Source organism: Coloeus monedula (genome assembly GCF_965178545.1).
Source record: "Coloeus monedula genome assembly, contig: HAP1_SCAFFOLD_84, whole genome shotgun sequence".
Classification (NCBI taxonomy): Eukaryota; Metazoa; Chordata; class Aves; order Passeriformes; family Corvidae; genus Coloeus; species Coloeus monedula.
This window is the reverse complement of record NW_028120815.1, coordinates 267,541-273,816: the sequence shown is the minus strand read 5'-3', so window position 1 is coordinate 273,816 and position 6,276 is coordinate 267,541. Positions and strand designations below refer to the sequence as shown.

General features: G+C 56.6%; 1 pseudogene across 1 annotated transcript; it reads left to right on the top strand.

Annotated features, from left to right (window-relative positions):
• Positions 1-275: 275 nt before the first annotated feature.
• On the top strand, positions 276-4,556 carry LOC309585630 (olfactory receptor 14J1-like; annotated as a pseudogene). Its single transcript has 3 exons — positions 276-285; positions 3,032-3,157; positions 3,566-4,556. The product of its transcript is annotated as an olfactory receptor 14J1-like (transcript).
• The last annotated feature ends 1,720 nt before the right edge of the window (positions 4,557-6,276 follow it).

The window sequence follows — 6,276 nt, the reverse complement described above, 5'->3', positions numbered from 1 at the left end:
TTAGGGGCCACCTCACATCTGCCTTCAAAACACAGGGGGGCTGTGCTTTTCTTGCCATGGAAAAAACCATCTTTCAAGTCCAGCCATCCATGGCCAAAATTGGGAATCCACCTCTGAAATTCCATCTATCCAAGGAATAGCTCCCAGACAAAAGCTGCCAGGAATGTCCAGCTTCCCTTGGCTTCCTGAGGGCCAGCTCTCATCTGCCTTTGAAACACTGGGGCTCCTCACTTTTCTGCCAGTGGAAAAGAACTGTCCTTATGGGTCAGACGTCCATGGACAAAAGTGGGATTTGGCCTCCCAAATTCCATCTATCCAAGGATTGCTCCAAGACAAAAGCTGCCAAGACAAACAGGTCTGGCTGGCCTTGGCCTCCTTGAGGCACCACTAATCAGCCTTTGAAACACTGGGGCTCTGCCCTTTCCTTCCTGGCGAGAAGAACTGTCATTCCGGTCCAGGCACCCACAGCTGAAATGGAATTCCACCTCCAAAACTCCCCATATGTCCAAGGGTTGCTTTCAGACAGAAGCTGCAAGGACACACAGGTCTGGCTTGCCTTGGCCTCTGGTGGCTGCCTCTCATCTGCCTTCAAAACACTGGGCTTCTGTGGTTTCCTTGCTGTAGAAAAGAACTGACCTTCTTGTCCAGGTGCCCGTGGCCTCAAGCACATGATCACTACACAGGGACAAAGGAGCTCTGTGCTCAGTGGAGTGGAGACTGAGGACAGCGGAGGAGAGTCCTGGGAGGGCTTGAAGGGTGGTTTCAGAGATGGTGGATCCTTTTGACACAGTAGAGAACAGCCGGCAAAAGAAAGAATTAATGCAAAGGGCAGCTGGGGAGGTCCAAACTGGACACGAGGAGAAAGGAATTTCTCTCCCCGGGCAGTGCAGTGGTGCAACGTGTCCCCCAGAAGGAGTCTGGAGCAGCCCAAGGCTCTGTGTGCCCAGGCAGAGGCAGGCAGGACGCAGAGCTGCCAGCAAAGGAAGGGGCCAGCCAGGTGGGGCAGCCGGGGGGATGAGGACAGCCTGCAGGGACAGAGGCGCAGGGCAGGGACACCGTGGGACAGCCTGGGCTGCAGAGGGCAGAGGGGTGTGCAGAAGCTGAAAGGCCCTGACAGAGGCAACTTCTGGAGCACTTTGGCCAGGGCTGCTGGCCCTGGCCCTGAGGCCAGTTGGGAGACAAGTGACCCTTGCAGCCCTGGGGCCTCATTGCCTCTTTTTTCCTGCTCAGCAGCATGGCAGGGGCCACCCCATGGTCCTGCCCTTGGCATTGCACATGCCCACATCCCAGTGCCCCGGGAAGAGTCCCGAGCAATGAGGGAGGGACAGGATCTGCCTTTCCGGCGGCTGGGGCACTGCCTGCAGCCAGCCCGGGCACAGCACAGAGGCACAGAGGGGTTCCATCCGTTAGGGCTGGGAAGATGCTGAGAAGTGACCTGGGGAGAATCATTCCCAGCCCTTGACACAGGAAGCCTCTGGCTGCAGGACAGTGCAGCTGCAGTTCCTGGAGTGATCTCCTCAAGCTGGAACATGCCACTGACTGTGGATTCAGGAAGTGCATTCTCTGAGTATCTCTGGTGTAGAACATGAGGACATGCTCAGGCCTTCAGCTCAGTCCAGTAGTATTTCCAACACAATCCTTTCTATAGGGATGAAATTTCCTGAGACTGTTTTCAGTCTCCTACTCTTGGGGAATGGGAGGGGGGAAGTGATAAAGGCATTCATCATTTTTAAGAGTCCCTAAGGCATCGGAACTGTAACTTGAGTGCTCTGCAGGAGTTTCCTAAAGTGCTTTCAAGACACTCCTCTGCCCATGCACCGCACCGGCATCACCTTTGCTGGACCCACCGGGCTCAGTCTGAGCTGTCCTTTCTCCCAGCTGCAAACAGAACCTGTCCCCAGCCAGTGCCCTGCACACAGGCAGGTTTCTGTAGGGCCAAGGAGAGTGCACAGAGATATGGGGTCTGTGAGTGCTGGCAGGAAGAGGTCAGGCACAGGGAAACACCTCCAGGAGGAAGATCTTCAGCAAGCAGAGAGAAGATCAGGCAATGAGAGAAAACAAAAGGCAGAAATGTTGTGGCAGGGAGAGCTTAGAGACCTCCACAGGATGCCCTCGAGTGCAGCCCCTCCCTCTGAACAAGCCCCCTCCCCTCCTCTCTCCCTCAGCCAAGCCTCTGCCCTCAGGGCCGGGGGTCCAAGGCGTGAAGCCCCTCCTGGGCAGGCAGAGCTGCAGCAGAGCCGTGGGGCAGCTCTGCAGCCCCGGGCCCAGTTCCCTCTGCAGAGCACAGGGCTGGGAGCAGCTGCCCGGCCCTGGGGGCTCTGGGAGGGGGCACAGCTGGCTCAGGGTGACGCTGGCCCCAGAGCCCGGCTGTGGGCAATGCAGCCAGGGAAGGAGCTCCATCTCCCTACATCCAATGCCATCATTAGGACACTTGGCTTTCTTCTTGAGGATTCCCCCTAAACTCTGAGCTTGCCTCCAGGGCGCAAACAGGTCGTGTAGCATCTTGGTGTTACCTGAAAGCCCCACAGTGAGACACAAAAGTTTTATGATGGAGAAAGGGCTGTTGGGTTGGTGAAATGAGCCATGTGTGTATTTGGCTACCAGTGTGGGGCTGAGAGCTCGAGAAGGGGATGGACATTTGATGGGCTGTGGTGGATCGATCTGCTCTCAGCAGCATTGGGATGGTTTTTAAGGGAAATATGGGAGGGTGATTATCCTCTGTCTGAGGAGGGTGAAAGGCCAGAGGATCTTGGAACAGGACAGAGTGACAGACCAGCTCCCCTCACTCTCCACTCACCACCTTGCCTCACAGAACTCGCTCTATTCTCCCCGAGGGCAGCAGAAATGCTGAGTGTTTCTGACATCCAAAAACAGTCAGCAGGGGAGATGAAGAGGAGCTATAAAAACCTCTAGAACACTTTAACAGCTTTTGCCATTCCTGTTCTTGGGCCCTGGGAGTGCCCTTGTGTTAGCTGGGCTTTCAAAGTGGAACACCAGGACAGGTCCCTGTCCCCCTCCCCCTTCTGCACAGCAAGGCTGAATTATAAAAACCCCCGGAGCAACTGCCCTGAAACTCATGTCACACTCAGCCAGCACCAACCAGGGCTGCGGCTGGAGCTGAAGGAAGATCTGCTAGAAAAACAGAAGGGTGTTGTCGGTGATCGAACACGGACTTGGCCGGCTGCATGCAAAGCCAAATTCTATCGCACAAGTCCCATCTTTATATACTGTTCAAACCAGCAGTTCAGCAGCTACAAACTTCAGCTCCTAAGGTTCTATGTTTTACATCTCCAAGGGCTACAGATTACCATCTCCTCGCCCAATCTCCCATTAAGTATCCTACTCTTTGTCTCGCCTCTTGCTCTTTGTCTCGCCTCCTGCCAGACACGGCCCCGGCCCGCCCCGTCTCTCGCAAGGCCCCACGCCAGCCAAAGCCCTTCTCTGTGGCCACACTCTGAATCCCCATAAGGTGTCAGTGTGTGACAGGAGAAGGATTTGTGGGGCATGTCTTTGATTTTGCTGAGAGACGTTTCCCTTAAGCTGTCACTGACTTCTCCATGAACAGGTCCCCATGGCCAGACACGGCGAGTGTCCAACAGCAGCTCCATCAGCCCCTTCCTCCTGCTGGCATTGGCAGACACGCGGCAGCTGCAGCTCCTGCACTTCTGCCTCTTCCTGGGCATCTCCCTGGCTGCCCTCCTGGGCAGCGGCCTCATCATCAGCGCCGGAGCCTGCGGCCAGCACCTGCACAGCCCCATGTTCTTCTTCCTGCTCAGCCTGGCCCTCACCGACCTGGGCTCCATCTGCACCACTGTCCCCAAGGCCATGCACAATTCCCTTTTGGGCACCAGCCACATCTCCTACTCAGCATGTGCTGCTCACGTGTTTTTCTTTCTGTTCTTCCTCTCAGCAGAGGATTTCCTCCTCACCATCATGTGCTACGAGCGCTACGTGTCCATCTGCAAAGCCCTGCACTACGGGACCCTCCTGGGCAGCAGAGCTTGTGCCCACATGGCAGCAGCTGCCTGGGCCAGTGCCTTTCTCTACGCTCTCCTGCACACGGCCAATACATTTTCCCTGCCCCTGGGCCAGGGCAATGCCCTGGGCCAGTTCTTCTGTGAAATCCCACACATCCTCAAGCTCTCCTGCTCCAAATCCCACCTCAGGGAACTTGGGCTCATCGCTGTCAGTGCCTGTTTGCTCTTTGGCTGTTTTGTGTTCATTGTTTTCTCCTATGTGCAGATCTTCAGGGCTGTGCTGAGGATCCCCTCTGAGCAGGGCCGGCACAAAGCCTTTTCCACGTGCCTCCCTCACCTGGCCGTGCTCTCTCTGTTCCTCAGCACTGTTATGTTTTCCTGCCTGAAGCCCCCCTCCATCTCCTCCCATCCCTGGATGTGGCAGTGTCAGTTCTGTACTCGGTGGTGCCTCCAGCCCTGAACCCCCTCATCTACAGCCTGAGGAACCAGGAGCTCAGGGATGCCCTGAGGAAAATGGATACTTTTCACAAGTTAAAATCTTTCTATTTTCTTCTGCCATGCGAGGAAAATGATGACTAGGATGCTTCTCAGAAGCAATAAACTCTCTCTTTCCTGCTCCAGAACCTTCAGAATGTAACTCTTTACAATCTTGGCCTTTTTTTTCCTCTTTGTCCATATTTTCATTGGTGCTTTTTCTTATTCTTTTTCTGGTGTTATTCTGCTTTTTATAAAGTACTGTAGTACTACTCCTAGCATTTCTACATGAACATCTACCTTTCTTTTGAAACACAAAGACTTTCAGGAGGCTTCTTCCCTGTGCATTTGAATATAAACAAGGGGCTGCCCTGACCTTTGTGTCCAAGGTTTGTTCCTCAGCCCTTCTCTGGCTCTGCAGGGGCAGTGCCTGTGGGCAGAGCTGGAGGGAAGAGACTCCCAGCACAGCAGCACGGCCAGGGACAATGGCCCAGCCTCTTCCCACCTCTGCTCTTCCCAGCTCCACACTCCCTTTCCCAGCCCTTCTGAGGGTGCAAGGCCGGAGTGCTCGGGCAGCTCGGTCACTGTCCTGCTGCGTGTCCGTGCTGTGAGCACAGGCAGGGACAGGCCACGGGCACTGCTGGGACACAGCCGGGCTCCAGCACAGCAGCTCCATCAGCAAAGGGCATCTCCTGGGGGCAGGGCAGGAAGGCTTTGCTCTCCTCCTGAGCTGTTGTCAGGAATGTGCCCCAGGAATGCCCTGGCAAAGCAAACCCCAGTGCCCAGGGGCAGGGGGGAGTGTGCAGGGGGGGCAGGCAGCAGTGTCCTGGCACAGCCAGAGCTCCTGGGATGGACCTGAGGGAGCAGCAGAGCAGGGCCTGGGCTGTGCCTTTGTTCCGGGCACAGCCTGGGAAGGTGCCCAGGGCAAGTGTCCCACACCAGCCCCTGCCACCAGCAATCCCAGCACTGGCCTCTGCCCTCCCCTGCAGGAGGTTGTTTGTCCCTGCACGGAGGGACACCAAGTGACCAGGCCAGCAGTCCGTGTTTGCTGTGTCCTGAGGAGCCTTCAGCAGTGCATCGAGTGGGTGTGGGGAGATGAACCCGAGTGAGCACAAACACCATCAGCAGCACTCAGGGCTGGCACAATTCCAGGGGCACAAACAGTGCCCTGAGGCCACTTCACTGCCAGAGTAATGTCCTCTGGGAAAGCACCTGAATTCTTTGCTGGGCTGTGCTGAGAACTGCATGGAGACAAACGTCCAGGGCAGGGAGGCTCCAGGGAAAGTGCTCAGGACAGCCAAGGGCTGCACAGAGAGACACCGGAGTGGTGGGTCTGTGGGGAGAAATCACAGCTGCCTCCCTTGGGAATCGCCCCCAGGACCTGGACAGGCTGTGCTGTGTTCTGGGCACTGACCTGGAACCGAGGGATGTGGAAAAGGCCTTTGGTGTCAGGGATGTTGGGAAGGCTGCGCAGGCACTGGCATTTGTCCCTCAGGGATTCCATGAGGGTCCTGCCAAGATGAGCTCTGCTCCTCCTTGGAGCCCTTCATGGGCACAGAGGGCTGAGAGACCTTTCCAGGACAGGCTCAGGCCAAGGAGCCCTTGAGTCTCTCAGCCCCCCGTCGGTGCCTGCTGGAATTCAATCCCCCTCCCCATCCCGCAGCAGCCCCGCATTTCCCTCCTCCAGCCTTGCTCTCCAGCACAGCCACGGGGGCTCTTTGGGCTCTCGGCTTTTCCTGCAGCCACCGAGGCCAGCTGAGCTCTGCCTTCCCCACACTCAGCCCTGCCCAGCGCAGGCAATGCCCAGAAATTCCCTGTGTGTCCC